Genomic DNA, 20,153 nt, shown 5'->3' with positions numbered 1-20,153 from the left:
TAGCATGATAGGTTAAAGCGATATGTTCAGTGCTGCATGAAAATATACGCCTTGTTCTTTATGCTGTATAAACTGAGTTTCTAAATACGTAAATCTTATGGATGGGAAGCGATCTACCCATCATGAATTCCTAAAAGAGTCCATAGTTATCTTTCACTCATAGTATAGTAGTTTGAATCAAGCATAATATGAGGCTCTACAGTTGAGTAGTGTGAGGAGCTTTGATGGCAAGGCATAACTATGTGTATCTCTTACAAATGCTTCAAAAGTGCTTGAATAAGGAGAGGCTGTTAAAATATTAACTGTCTTCGGACTTTTAGACCTTCTTTCGAGTGCCTTCTAAATACACATTTAAATACAGGTCCGGGTTTGTGCCCACATTGGAATATTACAATAAGTAAATATCTCACCTGGTGGAATGGGTTTTTTATCACTTGAATTATGTTACCACACAAAATGCTGTGGCAATTATAATGTGGCCTTTGGGAAAGTAAGCCCGGAGATCTTGCAAAATACATCTGACAATGAATTAGATGAGCAAATTATGGTAGGATGATCTGGAAAGTGTGTGAAAATATGTTTCATCGTTCCTCAATATTCTTTTTATTTGCTAGAGGGTTTAACATTGGATAAACAGCGAACCAGGAAATATGGAAATATTTTATGGTTCCCTGTGATCCCTGTGGTATATGATTTTCAGTGTCATAATGACAGCACCCAAATAACTCTGCAGAGCTTTTGCAGGGCTACTAGGATATGCAGCAACCGAGGACCAAAAATGATGTAAATTATGTCGAAGGAAAAGACAAATTTATCGGGTGTTATGGAGCACATTCTCTTGCAGAATTACTTTGATCAATTTGAGCTACAAAACAATATTTTTTGTTAAAACGTATGTATTGTGCGAATTGAGTGGCACATCATGTGGCGAAAGTGGTAAATCCATAATTACGTAGTAAAGGCTGCAGGCACAGAATGACGCAAATCCACTGGCTTGTTGAGGGGTTGCTGAAGTCCCTGCAGCCCTCCACAACCTTACGAATTGCTTGATGATGCCTCTGCCCCTTCTAGGAGCACCAACAGGATAAAAATCTACACTTAAAAAGCCCCTGCAGGGCATTATGGGTCGCCCCCTGCCTAGGAGCAATGAATGGTAAATGAGGGGCACCAGGCACTCTTTAATTAATTGTTTTCCTTTAATGTTTTGTTCGTTTGTTCCAGTCCCACCCAGGACACCCACATGTTATGTACACTTCGGGACCAAATGGGAGACCCAAGACCCCCACAGGCCCTGCCAGCTTCTCAGCCAACACTTATCCTGGGTGCCGGCAGGAGCCAGAAATTATTCTTTTTACTGTGGGTACCCTGATGCTAGCCGGGGCACCCACAATAGTTCTAAATGTTGGGGGCTGTGGGGGAACTCCAAGGCCCTCACAGCCCCTCCTGGCTTCCATCCTGGCTTCCATCCTGGCACTATTACTTTGTTGCCACCTGGGTCAGGAGCAGCTTTTATTTCTGCTCCCTCCTAGTGAGAGCACAGCTATGTTCCCTGTCCAGGAAAGTGCGCCCAGGAATTTAGATTTCTATTCCCTGCCAGCACTCACCGGGGCAGGGGAAAATACAGTGTTGGTGGGGTCCTAGGGACAACGTCTCTCTTCTGACCATGGGGAAGGGGGTCCTGGCTAGGGGAGGGGATTCCAATTCGACCCTGCCCATAAAAACATTGGCGCCAGTGAATGGGGTCCTTGGGTTATGCCAATGGCTTGGAGAGGGGTTCCAGTCGCCCACTACACATAATCATCACTTTGGCCTTGGAGATTAGGGTCCCTGGGGCCTTCCTATGGCTCTGGAAGTGGGGCAGCATGAACATTCCTCATGAACAAACAATGAAAGCCATGAGGACATCTTAGCTAACTTGTTGGAAACCATCATACATCAGAGACCTGTCCACTGTAAGTAGATTTTTTGACTTTGCAATTTACTCAGATATTTGGATCAATTTCACAAGGGAGCAAGAACCATGGATGGCCTGTTCGTCTTTTGGATCCATTTTGCGCGGGGAACAGATTCTGTAGCTTCAGTTTTAATGGTGCAGTGATGTGCAGCCAGGGCCTGGGATGTCACAGTTACCATTACAGAGAACAAGGCACCAATCAGACTTGCTTACATCCACTTCTACGTATGACGAATGCATGGAATCTTTTGCCTGTGAATGAAAGACGTCTGAAATCATGTAGGGATGAAGTCTCCGATGCTCGAAACCATGACGCTGATCACGTGACAGGCCTACAGAGTGCATACCACCACATATCACAATGGCTTTACAACAGAAACCCCTGCATCCTACATCACATTGTAGAAAGTTGATTTAGTGCCTGGCTTCTGTCTCCTGCTTCAGGGCAAGGCAGAGCAGGCAGCCTGAAACAGACAGCCCAGACTTAAATACAGTGATGTGTTTAGAGATACAAACTTATCTCTAAATAAATCGATCTATTTAATATATTTTTTATGTAAATGTGTAGGAATTTAAGAGGGGCACAGCCTCTGAGCCCTAATGGAGAAACCACCCCTGATACTTGGCCAAAAAACCTGAGTTATTTGAGGCAGGTGCTCCCTAAGAAGCACTGACTCCATTCTATTGAAACAACAGAAGTTCAAACACACGAAAACATACAACTGCTCCTTCTCTAACCTTGCCATTATAATTTGGAACACTGCCTCGGGAAATCAGGACACACCCCTCATCTGCCTACTTAAAAAAAAGAAGTAAAAAGCACATGATGCATTGATTCTTTCTCCAGGAGTGATGATCCTTCTTCAGCTTGGCTATCATTGGGTGAACTCCAGTCGATCTCAGAACGTATATGCCAAACAGCATACTGTATATATGAACTTCTTGATAATTCGCTCTCTGATTGTCACTTGTTTTTCTCTTTTACCCGCTATTGAATGGCTTGATGGCTATACATACAGTGCTCTGATACCCAGAAGAGTCATGTCCACGCCATATAAATACTCCAAAAATAAATAAATATGCACTACTAAACAGTTTGGCACTTCAGGGTTGGACTTGAAGAAGGAAATACTCTGTGAAAACAAAGCTGTGTACATTTGGTCAGGTATTTCTACTCTGTTTTTGGCCATTCAGCAAAACGTAACTCTGGCACCATGTTTTATGTCAAGAGGGACTACTAATAATAAAAATCAGACAAGTGAACAAAGGGGCAGATTTATGTTAACTGGCGCATCCCCAGGGATGCGCCAGTTAACATGCGCCACTGTGCGCCACAGCTCCGCCACCCATGGTGCGCCGCATTTATAATGCGGCGCACCATGGTGCAAAAACGGCACAGATGCGTGACGCATCTGTGCCGGAAATGTGGCGCATTGCTGGAGTTGCGTCGCAAGCGCGACGCAGCTCCAGCAAGGCTCGGGGGTACACCATGTGCACAATGCTGCGTCAAGACCTACGCCTGCTTCAAGCAGGCGCAGGGTTTTGACGCAGCATTGCCCTGAAAGTGACTGAGTGAAATCTCATAGATTTCCCTCAGCCACTTTCAGGAGGCGTTCCTGCGCAGGAACGCCCCCCCCCCTGCGCAGGAACGCCTCCTTATGGCGCAGTGCTTTACAACGTGACGCATCTCCTAGATGCGTCACGTTGTAAATAGGGCGCATTGTTTGCGCCGCAGTTGCGTCAAATAAAGTGACGCAATTGCGGCGCAAAGAGGCGCAACAGCCTCATAAATCTGCCCCAAAATGTTTTAACACTTACGCCAAAGTGTGTGCAGCAAGTCTTAGTGCAGGGAGGAAAATGCTCATGCAATGTATTGGGACAAATGGCTAGAAGGTATGTGAAAATGTGCCGGAAATTAAACTAGAAATAACACGAAACCTGAATGGATTAAAAATAGCATAATTAAGGTAATCGATATGTGCTTGAGGAAAATACACTGTTAGAAAGATACGATTTAGGAATGAGGGTGCAAAGAGAAAAAGTTTCAGTGGACAATTCTGCAAAAGATTTTTAAAAAAGTGGCTGCCACTTGTAAGGTTGGCAACCAGGTAGATAAATTCCTCCTGAAATAAAAAGGATAACAACTTTGTGATGAAAAGCTGTTGCCCGTCCGTTCCGACGGAGGGGCCACACACCCTACCTTTTCCCAACACGAAAAATATCGATCAGGCTGTGCAAAGGTCAGCCTGGCAAGCACTCTTCTTGTTCAGGCCAGGGAGCCAGGAGCTAGACATGCGCTAAATGCGCAGGTGCCTGGCTGCCCGAGCTGAACTTTGCCAGGTTGAGGATTTTAAAGCCCTGTGAGCCTGACCCCCTCACCCTGGTAAAAGTGCCTCTAGGCCCTCCCCCTCATGGTGAGGGGGGAGCATCAGTGGTTACTCCAGACCCCGGTGCTTCAGATTAAGCTCTGAAGTGCCCAGGGCCGAGTGTCAATCAGTGACACCTCGTCACAAAATGGGGTGGGATCAGCTGTCTCACTGACCTCATACCACTCTGTGACAAGTGAGGAACTGTTAGCCCAAGGCCAGCCAATGAGAAGAGGCAGCAGTCCCAACCTTCCGAAGGCCCCGGAGGCTTCCTTCCTGAGGAGCTGTAGTTCAGGTATGCTTTTGTTCTGGGATGTTTGGTGCATGTTTGCATGCATGTTGTAGGAATGTATGTATGTGTATTTGTGACTGAGTGTTGAAAATCAGTGTGTGTTTGTGCGCATGCATGCATGTGTGAATGCATGGGTGTGAGTGAGTGGAAATGTGTGTGTGTGGCTCGCCCGCCTCTCCCTACTAAAATTACTGGCCACCACTGATGATGACCTGTGGTTAAAAAATAATTCACCATTGAATTACGTTTTGTTGGTGGAAAAAAGGGTGGAACACATAATGGTATGCTTTGGAGACATGAATAGAGTTGATGAAGGGAATGTGTAGTAGGACAACATGGCCACCAGCAGGGAACTTCCTGCCTTTACAACAATTCGAAAAAAAATTGAGAAAAAATCATCGTGCTAAATGTTGTAAAAGTACAACGCCAGGGGGATGCAGAAATTGAACAATGTGTGTGATAAAATTGTACTTGAAGTTTCTGATTCTAATTCGGAAAAATCATCTGTGAACGTTACGATTGATGCCTTTTAATGACAATTTGATGTTTGATTCATATTCAAAATTAGCTGTAATAACTCAAGTCCTTTTAAGGAAATATATCCAAGATAATGTCAAAATCAGGTGAATTAACGTTGAACATGTGGGTATGACGGTGATCCCATCAAAATGAAAGTTTTTTTAATGAATGTATTCAACTTCAAGATAGGTTCGTGGTGGGGAAGGTGTTTGTTTCTCTAACGTTGTTTGCCTTTCAAGTTGCCCACTTCAGCAATCACTGGGAATTCAGATAGCTCCCAAAGCCAATCATTAGGGATAAGTGAAATAAGTGATAGTTAGATGCCTTTTGAAAGGGGTATCATCAAGTGTTCAATGGATATTTATGTTGCCTATGAGACCACATATACAAAATTGAACAATAAAAATGTGTTTTCAAAATTAAATCTAAAAAATGTAAAGCAAAGTTGAAAATCCCCACATGGTATATATGAACTTGGGAAGAGATCTATCCTTCCTGGGGATGAATTTTGGACACATGGCAGCCCTCCAAAGCTGTAAAGGAAAATGACCTTTGAAAATCAATATACGTTTAGCAGGTCATCATGAATTGTAGAGGCCTTCCATCTATCCATTAGGCATCTCAAGAGGAGTCGCCTTGAATATGCTCGAGGAAAATACTCAGAAAGTACCACTCATTCAAAATATGGTGTCCGGTCTCACATGCTGTTGATCATATTAATTAAGGTCTTTCCAACTACCATGGTAGCCAGGAAAGACAGGATTGCACCCAAGATCTCATCCCAGCTTCGCAGGACACATTATTGCTTTGCCACTCCATGCATGGGGATCATATTTTTTAAATATGTACCCCACTGAATTCCAGAGATGGCAGATTGGTGTCAATGCCGAGCCCTATCGTTTGGAATGTCCAACCATCACCATTAAAAAAAATGCAATCCCATTCCAACCATCACCATTCAAAAAAAATGCAATTCCATTCCAACCATCACCATTAAAAAAAAATGCAATCCCATTCCAACCATCACCATTCAAAAAAAATGCAATCCCATTCCAACCATCACCATTAAAAAAAATGCAATCCCATTCCAACCATCACCATTCAAAAAAAATGCAATCCCATTCCAACCATCACCATTAAAAAAATGCAATCCATTAAAAAAAATGCAATCCCATTCCAACCATCACCATTCAAAAAAAATGCAATCCCATTCCAACCATCACCATTAAAAAAATGCAATCCCATTCCAACCATCACCATTCAAAAAAATGCAATCCCATTCCAACCATCACCATTCAAAAAAATGCAATCCCATTCCAACCATCACCATTCAAAAAAAATGCAATCCCATTCCAATCATCACCATTAAAAAAAAATCAATCCCATTCCAACCATCACCATTCAAAAAAATGCAATCCCATTCCAACCATCACCATTAAAAAAAAATGCAATCCCATTCCAACCATCACCATTCAAAAAAAATGCATTCCGCCGCCATTGCAGCCAAGTAACGATCCGCCACCAAGTCAGGAAAGCTTTCTCCCAGTCTGCATCTGGTGTTTGACTGTATTTATACTGTTTAATCCTGGTGTTGACTCTTACCCTTGCTTGTTTACTGTACATCAGTTTCTGTCGAGCTCAGGCTCCAGTAGGCATTCTCTCCAGCATGTAGCGCCAAGTAAAATGTAATTACATAGCATGAAGTTATCTTAAGCACAAATATCTTCGAATATCACGGGAATTCTATTTTGTCTGTTTTTATAAAGTATATATTTGGTTGTACCTCATTGTTCTCTGGCTAATTCTCATAAACAAAAGCAACGTGCAGCAGTATCAGAAATGGAACATAATTATGTATGTAGGTAGCACTGTGCCTAAAGAAAGTGAACAAAGCCTTTCAGAAATATAAAGCTTGTTGTTATTCCACAAAGGCTTTCTTCTAGCATTACTTATAGATTTGCAGTGTCTGTAGAAAGTCACCCTGAGTTAAATAGCGCTCTTGAGCTGCCTGTGGATTTATGAGCAAAAACCCTTAGTTAAGGCTTGCATGGCACTAGACCTTCCGTAAACATTTTGATTTGTTCCAGAACATGAAAGCTGCACGTGAAAATATTTTTGACAATGGGATTGAGATGAGTGAGATGCCGTCACCAAGAGCAAAAGTGCGGCTCTAGAGGGTTGAAGAATCATTAACTTCTCTATAAAAACACTTACACATCACAACGTGGATGAAGGTTTTGCGTATGATTCATTAAAAAGTCAGTAATTCCTGTAGGTTTAGCTGTAGGCTTCCATAATAAGGCACAGTAAGGGTCCTGTTTTTAGGCCTGGCGCTTGCCAGTCTCATGTAATTAAACAATTGATTAATAAGAAATAGTTACAAGTATTCCTACATGTATAAAGGGGTTTTGGGTCTTCATCCATCTGTTCAGTTATTTACATAATGCTTAAATTCACCACAGCATAAACCATGGGGCAGTGGGTCAGCCCTCTTCAGCCACTGGCTCTCTTGATGGCATTTTGTTATGTTATGTAGGTTTGTAGAGCACTCTATCACCTGAGAGGTTATCCTGGAACGGAAAACACCTAGGGCCTAGTAGGACTACTCGAAAAGCCAGGTCTTCAGCTTCTTATGGAATTCAAGAAGTGAGGAGGAGGCTCGTTTGTGTAGTGGTACCCGTTCGACAATTTAGAAGTGATGTAGGAACAGACTCGTCACCAGATCTGGTTTTCCATATACGAGGGAGTTGTGCAAGTAGAGGAGGTGTCTGGCCCGTGTTCTGAATAATCTGCAGACATTTGCAGAGTTGTTTTGTTGTTCCCAGCATAGAAGGTGTTCTCATAGTCCAGCTTGCTCGTGACCAGCGCACGCACAACAGTTTTCTAGATGCTGATTGGGAGCCATTTGAAGATGTTCCTCAGCATTTTCAGAGTTTGGAAGCATGAGTTGGTGACACATTGAATTGAGCAGTCGAGTTTTCTGTTGATTATGATACCAAGGCGTGGGTGATGGGAAGGCTTTCGGTCCTAGCTCTGTTTGCCATCGGTTGGATTCCCACTGTGGTGTGCTCTTCCTGAAGATCACGATTTTGGTCTTGTCAGTGTTTAGCTTTAGAGAGTTGGTCTTCATCCATTGGGTGCCGTCATGTGGGCATTGAACTTGATCTGAGTGCTGGGCGTCTTGTCCATGAGGGAGAGAATGAGTTGTGTGTCCTTGGAGAGGACATTGATGTTGTGAGGGCAGGTCGACGGCGTTTCGTCCCACTACTTAATCATGGGGACCATCATCATAGGACGCAGACTCTACTACCGACTGACCCGGTTAACTCCTGGCACCGCGGATTTACACTATTGTAACGCGGTCACATTGACTAGCACCCGATTCTGGGCAGCTCCGCCTGTACCAGGCATCCCACCGTCCCGCTCGCTGCATGTACCTATCGTGATTACTCTACCCCGGCATTAGAGGCTTACAACCTTAAGGCATTTATTAAGTGTCCTGATGATGGTCCCCATGATTAAGTAGTGGGACCGAAACGCCGTCGATCTGTTGTGCACCTTATACAAAAAACTTGATTTATATGTTATGTATATGTAATGGGGCTTGCCTGATATTTCTGTACACTTGAACTTTTACAGAAATCGCTGCTTTTGCCTTAAAAAGCCCTGTTTTGTCTTCTGTCAACCTTCTGTTCTGATCTGATTGTGTTCGGGTACAGGCTTGTGCCCCACACAGGTGATTTGTTGAAGGTATTCCTCTTGTATAAAACTTTCAATTGAGTAAAAAATTGAAGACCTCTGTCCGGCTGGACATGTCGCTCCAAATATAGAATTGATTTTGTCTATATTCATTGCTTCGCATATACTTCTTATGCATGGGACCGCTGTTGTTTTACAAAGTATGCTCCCCGAGGTCCTATGCTGACTCACTTGGGGCCCCTTGTTGTCCTTAACATAGGTTTGGTATGTATGGCATGTTGGCATGGTAAGTGAGATATGGCAGGTTAGATAGAATAGAATAGGTATGGGTGTGCAGTAAAGTATGATGATTAGGTATGGTAGGTAGGTTTGGCAAGTGTGGTAGGTATTGAAGGTGTGTTAGTCAAGATAGTTAATGTAGATTTAGTAAGGTAGGAATACTAGCTAGGTATGTTGGATAGACGGTAGGTATGGTAGATAGATAGGTATGTATACAAATGATGGTACATAGTTATGATATTTAGGCATGGCCGATGCTAGAAATGTGGTTTCTGGTTGGCTAGAGTAGGCACCTAAGCCCCCCCTCCACCCTAAGGATGACAGGCCTAACACAAGTGCACCAATTTTCCTTGAACCAGTCCTTCTCTGCAAAGTTCGGAAACAAGACCTGTAACTTCAAGGTACCTCTCCCTCTGCCTTGAGGAAACAAGGGTCATGCATGAACTAATATGATCAGTACATCATACTTTCAAGAATTTAGAAGAAAACATAACAAAATCTGGGGATTCACAATCAAATATCAATCAACCGGATTTTCAAAGTGCACTACTCACCCAGAGGTTATCCAGGCGCTTTGTCCAGGCTCCTCTGGGTCTCAGTAGAAGAGCCAGGTGTTGAGTCCATTTCTGAATTCCTAAAGAGAAGCAGATGTCCTCAGGTGGGTGTGGAGGCTGTTCCAGGATTTCACAGCGAGGTAGGACAAGGAAAGACCTCCACTGTTGCTGCGGCGAATGCAGTGGCGGCTCCTCCACTAAGGTGGAGGAGTGTCGCCCTACTGCTTTCTTTCAGTGAAATAAAGGGAAAATAAAATGACAATAATTTTTGTTATTATCATTTTATGTTCTCCTACTTCTGCTGCTTTGCATGAGGGGTGGGACAGGGGAGGAGTGGTGGTACCACCCTTAGTGCACAATGACTGTTTGGCCGGCTCTCTCTGGCCGGCCCAACAGTATTGTGCACTTTGCATGTTCTCCATGCAGGCTGCAGTACAGCCTGCGGGGGGACATGTCCAGGCTGCCTGGCTCCCAGTCAGAGTCTGAGCACTGAAATACAGCACTCAGACGAATCACAATGCTTCTAAGGGAGCGTTGTGATTGGCTGACTGGGAGCCTGGGTGTGCTCCCTGTACAGGGCAGCGAGGAAGGACTACGGAGGAGAGTCACAGTAAGGAAGCGGTGAGAAGGTGAGTTTTTTATTTTATTTTTTATTACCTGCTTCTCCTGCATCCTCCCCGCCTCCCGCCCCTGCCCCGCCCCCTACCTCGGATCCGAGCTGGCCGCCACTGGGCAAAAGCAGGGGATGCGGGTGAGAGAGCAAGAGAGAGAGAGCAAGGCAGAGCTCAGGTGTCTGGAGGGTCGATGGAAGCACAGGCAGTGATTGATGTATGCTGATCCTTGGTTGTGCAGGACTTTGTAGGCATGCCTCAAAATCTTGAACTGGCCTATTGTGTGTAAGGGGAGTAAGTGGAGCTTCTTCAGGTGCGGGGTGAGGTGGGTCTGTCTGGGAGGTCGAGAATGAGTCTGGCTGCTGAGTTCTGGATGATCCGAAGTCTCTTTCAGAGGCGTGATGTGATTCTGGTATGGAGAGCTTTCCATAGGTCGCTAAAATGTCATTTAAGCTGGTAACGCGAAAATAAATGAATGTATTAATCCCTTGCATTATAAAAAACCCCGAAAAAAGCACTCAGGAGAAGAACTGCAAAACGTTGTTGTGTACTTTGAGATACCTGTTGTTGTGAAACTTACACATTTTGGCACTGAAGCACCTTTGTGTACTTCTCAGATGCCCCTCCGGGGAGTGACACTGTTGATTAAGGGGCACAGAGGTAACGCTTTTCGAGGTAGTCTTTTGTTGTTCCTAAAAATTAAATATGCTTAAGGAATTTCATTATGACTTGATGACTTTGCTTCCTTCTAAATCACAAAAGAAAAAACAAATCTACATTATCTTGAGGAAGTATCATTGATAGGAATATAATCTTTAAAATGTTCTTTAAAACTTTCATATTTACCACACATCTCTCTCTAAAGGTCACAATTACACCCTTTCTTTAAAACAAATACTAGGAACCATAAGTGCATTGTGAGCTCAGTGTATCAGTTAATACCCTGTCTCCCACCCACTCTCCTCAAGGTTTGTTCCATTGGTTATTATTTCATCTTTGTCATGTTCGGATCCATGCCTTGTCCTGATAAAGTGGTTTGTGTCTGTCCCACTTTGAAGTGAATGTGGAATATGTGGCTTGGAGTGTATATGAGATTCCACAGACTCTCAAGCTAAGCTGACAGTTGCCCTCTCAGTTACTCATCGCTAAAGGACAAACCAATGTGACAGGGCTTTGTTGTATATTTTTAGAAGACCTCAAAGCCACAGGATAGTAACTGCAGACCCATAAGGCTCGCTGCTCATTTACGATTGCCCTGATATCTTAGGATTTGATAAGAGAAAAGTCGACTGCAGCTAAAGAAGCCAACTTAGTTAAGCGGGTTGGGGATTTGGTTTAAGGTTGGCGGCAGAGATTCTGTTTCACTTCCGGGCAGATGCCGTTGCAGTGACTGTGGAACTGTCTTTAAGCGGCTCAGCGAGCCTCCGGCTTTGGCAGTGAAACCCCGGAAGTCTAGCAGTTAAATGCAGTATGGACTTTTGTGCAAAGAGAAAACCTGGTGAAAATCAGACGGAACATCAATTTTCAATTCTTTTAACGTGATGCAGACCTGGACATATCTATCTCCATACATACATCAGGCATGGCCCGGCGCTAGCTGTGCCTTCGTGGGCCGAGGCAGTCTGTACATCACAGATGAGGCACCACAAGGCTGAAACTGGGCTGTTGTTGTGTTCTTGTTAATAGGGCGTGTGGCCTTGCAGGTCAGACTGAACTGTCCAACTGGGCCAGAGCCGAGTCCTAGTTGCATAGGATTGGTCCCTGTCTGAAATTACAGAGGCAAGCTAAAATGATGGACAAGGGGGTCTGGAATGCATCCCAGAGTGATTACCGAGTAGCTGATCAATGCATTCTATCCATTACTTTCTATGAAATCTAAGCATATCTTTCTGAAGCAGGTCTCCAGACTGCAACTGAAATTATATCAGAAATGAGGCATTGCATGGAAAGGGCACACACTGAGATTTAGTAACTGCTTCTCCTGTTATTGTTATTCTGTCAGTTGTTATGGCCAGATGCAGTTTGGAACTATTGTCCCTCTCCCTGCCCCTCTATTCAGCCTGGTATTTTCTGCATTTGAGGCAAGCAGTGGAGACTGCTGGGCAGATCCCCTGAAACACAGGACATGAAGTGAGCAATTAAAGCAGCAGCAGACTCCAGGGGAGTGAAGGAGCAGTTTCCCTCTGTCTCAACCCACATGGGTATTCTGCAGCACAGATACCTTCTCTGGCCCATTCAGCTCTCCAGTGTCACAACCATCTGATTATGGGGAGGTAGCAGTGGAAAGAAGGCAGAATGGGCACAGCACTTGAGGGCTGGAGCAAAAAAGGTGCTGGGAGTCATCTTGCATGGTGAGAGGAGATAGAACTGCATCCTTAAATCACTTTCGCTCACACTCTACTACCGAGAGCAACATCCCATGCCACTGGCAGCAGCACCAGGAACCACTGGAGAGCGCCCTGGGATTTGCTGCAGCATATTTTCCTGCATTTACCAATGTTTGCTCCTTGTCTGCTTCTCTTATCAGTTTCCTGCCACCGAAATACTGTTAACATCCACTTTGGTGGAACTATATTTTCATAAAGTTTTGCCTTTTAGTCTTGCAGCATATTTATATATTAATTTATCACCCAGACAGATTAAGTGATTTGCATAGAATCACAGAATGTTGCACGGTGCAGCCTGAGGGACCAACCAGGATCCGCCTCTCGAGTCAGCAGCTCTTGCTGATATGCCACATGCTCTCTACTCCCATGTTATCTGCCATGGAGCTCTTTCCATTTACTGGGCGATGATTGATGAAAACAGCTCTTTATTTATTACGTAGGCAAAACCTATGCATTACCAATGCTTGTTGTCTCTCCCTGCTGTGTTTTTGCCACTGTTTCGTATCCACTAGGCTTGGATTACCATCAAGTGCTGGACTCCAGATTAAAGAGGAAACTGCATCATGATGGTGCAACATCAGAAAAGATGATTATTACTGGGATATTTGAAGCTGTGATCTAGCTTTAGCCGTATTTTTCCATTCTACCTTTGCCCGCACTTTCATGCGGAGATATTTTAGCATGGTTAAATAAAGCAGCGCTAGTTCTGCTGCTGCGAGGTTGATGCTGTGTGCCAGGCATACTCAGTGGCGTCACTAGGGTTGGTGTCACCCAGTGCGGTAACTCATGGTGTCACCCCCTCACGACTTACCCCTGGAGCCGGAGAACAATTCAGGGGGGGTAAGAGACCCATGCTGGGATACACAAGGCGGCGTTTGCGGTTTGTGAGGGAGCAGGATTTGGGAAACACCGTCCCCGGAGAATGCAGAATTTAAAGGCAGGCAGCCCGATGCAAGCTCTTTACTTAAGGTGCAAACAGCGAAATAAGGTGAGCTTCCCCGCTGGCCTGGCCGGTTTAACATGAGCTCCCACCCCGCGCCCGACGAGCCCCCGTACCCGAGCATGCACCTATTCAAACATAGTTATACGAAAGTACAAGTTACACAAGTGAAATAAACTATCTCTGTGAGAAAAGCAACACAGCTATCATCAAACCTCATAAAATACAGTTTGCGAATATACAGCATGACTCATTGTACACATACATGTTCTGACTTTCCAGCAGGGATCAACCAGAGCTTAGTGCGTGGCAGTCTGTTTTCATGTATTTCCACATTAAAGCCAGAAGTACTGGCTTTGCCAACGCTTGTTTTGTTTTAAGCAGGTGGATGGTGTGCTTATGTGTATGCGTGAACATATATATGTACGTGTGTGACTTTCTGTATAGGATGCAGGTTTGAAATAATAATGTATGAAATATAAAATGTTATATGCGAGAATGATGTGAGTGGCATTCTGCATAGTATGCATGTATGAAATAAAGAATGCTATATGTGATGACGCAGTGTATGGGTGTGGCTGTCTGCACAGTCTGCAGACATGATAAAGAATCCTATGGGTGATGATTCAGTGTGCTTTTGTGACATAGTATAGTCCCTCGTACACTGAAATCCAAGCACCCCATAGGAGGCAGTATGATACAGCCAATAAATAGCATGAGTCGAGACAGAACTACTCCTTGGCTAGTGGTAGGCTTTGCACCGCTGCCCAATGTACATCTCCGCCCTCTCCCGACAGGCCACAGGGATCAGAGTAACAAGACTCTTAAGATAGGCTTACTGGCTGGACGGAGTTTTTGCCACTTCTAATGATTATTTTAATTTTATACAAACTTTCAGCAGGCACTTACAATCAACTAGCCAGGCAGTTTACTCCTGAGGCAAAGTGGCCCTGCATTATGAGTTACAACTGCTACTCCCATCCGGCTGAGCCTGTCAGTGACGGCAATGCGCCATCTTCGAGCCCTTAGAAAAAAACAAGAAGCTGAAATCCAGGCCCTTCTGCAGAGCCACGGACAGAGAATACAGACAGAAGACGCCCAACGGCGAAGTGAATTGAGTGCTCATAAACAGCAGCTCGCGCAGGAAGGCGAGGGCCCCTACCCTCTTTTGGGCCCTAGCGCCAACTGTACAGCTGCACTGGCTGGACTATGGCAACTACGCCCCTGGCTCAGCTGGCACCTGGGGGGTCACATCCGACAATAAACAGCGTGACTGGTCTTGTATGGCATAGGGATGGGAAGCCCCTCAATACTTTTATTTATGAAAAAAGCAGCTATATCTTGAAGCAATCAAAGATTCCAACACATCACCCTTTGCTTTAGCCGTACACCCTGTCACTAACACTGTAATAACATGAATTCTAGCCCCTCCCTCTCACCGTTATCCTCCCCTTAAAGTTCAACATTTCCTTCCCTTTCCTTAATGCTAAACATTTCTAACAGGTACTTAAAAAACGAATCTTTAACTATAGAGCTCTAGTGCCTTTCTTCACGGCCAGCCTGTAATAGCACCAAGCTGTATCCGTTTCTTCTCATTTTAAAAATTATTTTCCCGTTTCTCTCTGCTCCTACACCTTTCCTAGGACCTCCTAGACTTAACCTGACCTTTCTCTTTCCACTTACTCTCCATATCAACAATTAATCACAATAAACAACGAACCTTGATCCTAACCAGCCGTAGGTTTTAAGAATGCTAGTGTGTTACCAGTACCTGCCGGTTTTGACACGATCCACGGGAGGCAGCAGCTCACTGTCTATCTCGAGTCCCCCGCCGCTTCTGACGACCAGGGACCTCACTTCCTGTGTTCAGGCAGCAAAACGTGAGGTCACATCCGAAGCCCCCCCAGCGCCAAAACCGCGCCACGGCATTAAATCTAGCCAGGGCAGTCCGACGCAGATTCTAACATTGTAGCACCTCACTGACTCTCAGAGCCAGAGAGATTTAACTGTTTGTTAACTATCTGAGCCAGCTGCTGGCAAGTGGGCCTGCAGCGCCCGGGAGCAGCAGAGCTGGCACACAAGTCAGCACGAGTTTTTAAAAAGCGTGACTGTCACACACCTGATGCATAATACTGGGTGGGACTGCACGGTGTCACCCCCATCAAATGGTGTCACCCGGTGCGGTCCGCACCCCCCGCACCCCCCTAGTGACGCCGCTGGGCATACTGAATACTTTGATTTGAGCAGTGAGTCATGCAGCAATATATAGAAACAAGTCCCGCCATTTTATACCTTGAGGTAAATGCTGGTGGTTTCATTTGGGCTTTGCCTTATGTATGTCTGGAGAGGCGGAAGAGAACATTTTCTTTTGCTGCACAGTTTTATTTTTAGAAATGCTGCACTGCTGGCGACAAGCTATCACCGCCCTTCTGTGTGTGCCGTACAAGCACATTAAAAGCAGCTGCAGTTTCAGACCGTACCCAGTGCCTTCTCTGCCTGCGAGCTATGTTAAAGCAAATCTGGTAATCAATTAGATTCTTAAAAGTTATTCTCCAAGCAAGTGGATTTATATTTCTGTAAGAAATGGCATACACTTCAGCAAATAAGTATTTTTTCTTATTGCCATTCTGTCTGTCTGCTGAAATTCACTGTGTCTTCCAAAAGTCTTTTTCTTCGGGGGCACCAGCGTCGAGAAGTTGGGGTGAGGCGTGGGAACAATGATACTTCGTTTATAAAGTTGTATCACGTGAATTGTGTCCCATTGGAGGTTTGCCCCACAGGTATTTCCTTAAACTGCTCATAGAGGCACAAGGACTGGCCTCTTGGAACATCTGAGCTGTAGAATTTAGTGTGGAGAGTCTGGGCCTTCCATTGGATAGATGTGAATGATACATTCCTTGGTGCAGGGCATGACGCATAGTGACTCACCTCCACACACTCCCACAGATCCGACAGACAAGGGAATTCAGCCACAGGACATACATTGTGATGCTGGGAGCCCAAAATTTGATAAAGTGTAGAATCTGAAACTGAAAGGTATATCCACCTGTTAAGAAATATGCAACTTCTCACTAAACATTCTCAAAAATGATCCCAAGTAAACTTAAGCAATCACTAATGCTGCCCGCAGACTGTAAAATTTTATGAACCTGTTCACAGGATAGTAGATTGCAAGGGTGACTGGTATTTTCCATTAACAGGCGCTCACTTTTAGGAATCAAGGGCCATATTATCAAGAAAGGGCGATGCATTATCGCCGCTTTTATCGGCAGGAAACTGCTGCTAAAGCGGCGATAATGGGCTTGATAATATGCCCTTGTAAATTCCCATAGAAGCTCAGGTTCTGGTGTTAACCTGGGCTTCCATGGGAATTCACAAGGGTATATTATCAAGCCCATTATCGCCGCTTTAGCAGCAGTTTCCTGCCGATACAAGCGACGATAATATGTCACTCTTTCTTGATAATACGGCCCTATATTCTATAAAACCATTGTCAATACAGAATGGGCAATTTCCAGTCATTTTTTTTTCTCTGAGTTTTATTTAGCGCGAACTTGACCCGTATTGGGTATCAGAGCCTTTACATAGCACCAGCTGTGTAACATGAGTACACATTCATTTTTGTGAGGCACAGGGAGATTAAGTGATTTGCCCAGAATCACAGGATATTCAGCGTCATTGCCGAGACTCGAACCCTGTTCCCCAGATCCGAGGTTGAGCGCCCTAGCCGTTAACAATGTCAGCTTCGTGTGTTTTGTGGCTGATTGACAATGTTTCGTTGAGGTGAGAAATATCAGCTGAAATAGACGTGAAAGAGTTACTGTTTTAGACAGTTTTTTAACTTGCATTTAATAAAGCAAGGCACTCTTTGTCTGGTGACTACATATTATGTACAACAGTATTCTCAAAAGATGCTTTCTTAAAAGTCAAAAATACCAGCCCTCTCAGAAAAGTGCAATTCTGGAACATAAAGCTGAAAAATGCATTAATTAAATTGTAATGGTTTAGTTTGAATGATGTGTGCTCGGTGCTTGTGTGTGAGTTGAGGACAAATCGCATTACCTATCCTTACCTGTCAATCAACCAATCAGGGCTTTGTAGAGGGCGACTACTCACCCGTAAGGGTCTGAAGGCGCTGTGTGGGGGAGGGGGTCTGCTGTTCACCCTATGGGACTGCTTCCCGTCAGCCCAGTAGCGGCTTGTGGAGGGAGTGCCCCAAGGTGATAGGGCGGGGCGGGGAGGGGCAGGGTGGGGGTGGTAAACTCAGGCTCACGGCCGACTGGAGTAATGTAAATTAATAAATAAATAAAACAAATTTCATTGCGCGCGCTGAAACGCCAAATGCGAAGTAGCGGTGAGAGTAGTTAATCCAAGGAGGTTACCGCCTCTCACCGCCACTTCTTTGAGAATATCCCCCTTAGTGTTTGGAACAAAATTGGCATCCTATCCTACAGCTTTTCCTTTCACACACTCCTTGTGCCCCAGCACAATTTTCATATAGTTTACTTTACAAAATCCTCTAACTTTGCAGTCGGAGAAAGGAAAATAAACACCAATCTACTTCCTAGAAGAATAAGCAACAATTTGTCAGAAGATATAGCCTAACAATTGTCCTCTGTTTTGGAATTCAAAGCAAATGTGATAAGAGAAAAAACACATTTAAAGGCATTGCTATGGCTCATGTACTTTCTGAACTCCATCAAATTTATTGTAGGAGTGCTGCAGCACCCTCGCCTCCCACCCCGCACACTCACTTCCCGCACCGATGAGCCACTGTGTTGGACCTTGAGTAAAGAAGGTGTTTCCAGATCACTGATGGAAACGTTCCAATTTTTGCATGTTATTTTTATTACTTCTTTTTATTTTCCTGACCTGCTGTTACTGGTGAAAATACTTTACCGTTTATCTCCCTTCGATCTCATAATTTGTACATCTGTATTTTGTTTGAGTGGTTTGTAGTTCTTTTTGTGATCACAGCGCCATCTTGAACCTTATAAATTGAAATATCCTTCCAGCACTCTGTCGTCACACTGTGAGGCCATCACAAGGATTCTGAAGTGCACCATCCTCACAGGCCCATCTCAGGCATTGGAGGCCATTTCTTTTGTAATCAGATGCAGTGGCTTATTAAGGACGTCATGGGCCCTAATGCCAGCAAGGAATGTGGACTGCAAGGAAAAGGGAAGGGATGATTGACCTGAGGGTGGAGACGAAGGGGGGCAGGACAGATTTCTGTGACTGGTGCAGAAACTGCGATTTCTCTTCACAGTGGTGGGAGCGGGTGGCAGGATTCTTGTGTTTTTGATTTAGTTGGGGGCGGAAGCCTTCTCTTGTGGGGTGGTTGATGAGGGTGGTAGAATGTAAGATATTGTTTTTTAGTCCTGATAGGTGTGAGAAGGTTTTGATTGAATGTGGTGGGGTGGGTGGCAGGATTCCAGATAAGTATATGGCTGAGGACAGTGAAACCGTATTATACATGGCTCTCTTATCGCTCCCCTACCCCTGGACTAATGATCTGAGAAGGAGTAGAGGTTTTGGGGGGGTGGGGGGGCACACAACACACAGATGGAGGCAGGTGTTTGTCAATCACTTGGAGTTTTCCACCTTGGGGGTTCCATTTAAGCTAATATTTGCATCTGATCACAATACCATGAGGCATTTGAGCATTATTAGGTACTGGTGTGACACATAATGACTATTACTTGGTAATTCTGTAATGAGTGGCTTGGCTTGAATTGAAAGTCAGGTTTGAAATTAAGACGAAAGACATTTAACAGTCGGTTCTCTGCAGCACGAGCTCAGGCAGGCTTTTACTGGGGAGGGGGGGGGGGATTTTGTGTAATTTGCTTTCACATAATTACTTGAAATTTTGGCAAAATTACGCATAATTAAGTGAAAAGCAAATCCACCATTTTGTGCTATATAGTGCATCCTCATGTCAATTTTTTTTATTTTTTTTTATTTCAAGTCGTTTTTATTGAGGTAACAAACCAAAAGTAAAGACAGTACAATAATTCTTCCGTTACAGAGTGATTCGATACAGGTGTTGTTAGACAATTACAGAAAAACAAATGATAAGAAAGAAGGAGAAAAATCAATTCTTGCTTGTCTCATTGATATAGATTAACATGCCTAACATTCAATGTGTGGATGTAGTGGGTAGGACTCTAACATGTCAATTTTTGGCGCAAAGAAACATTTAAACAAAGCACCGTGAATAACAGCTTCTCACTTTCTATTGCCCTTGTGTGTTAGCTGTAATTTTTTACAGCGAATGGCAAGTTTTGCTATAATTGTTTTTACCGCGAATAGTGGATAATTCCTCAAACTAGTGTGATGGCAGAATTTCGTGGAACAAGCCTAATAGGAAATTCCCAAAATTACACAAATTACTCTGGTGTAATTTAAATTTTGCCCATTACTTTTAGTTCATGTATTATACTGTGTTAGAAAACGAAATCTCTCTGACAGAAACAATTTAGAGTGTCTGAGAAATAGTTAGGAAAAACCACGTGCAGCTCATCAGTCAACTTGTAACTGGACGTTCTTTTA

General features: G+C 44.2%; 1 protein-coding gene across 1 annotated transcript in view; it reads left to right on the top strand.

Annotated features, from left to right (window-relative positions):
• SLCO5A1 (solute carrier organic anion transporter family member 5A1) overlaps window positions 1-20,153 on the top strand; it is a 372,433-nt gene that overhangs the window by 67,928 nt on the left and 284,352 nt on the right. The gene's annotated exons all lie outside the window — the stretch shown is intronic.

This window comes from Lissotriton vulgaris, chromosome 4_1 (genome assembly GCF_964263255.1).
Source record: "Lissotriton vulgaris chromosome 4_1, aLisVul1.2, whole genome shotgun sequence".
NCBI lineage: Eukaryota > Metazoa > Chordata > Amphibia > Caudata > Salamandridae > Lissotriton > Lissotriton vulgaris.
This window is presented reverse-complemented; position numbering and strand designations above follow the sequence as displayed.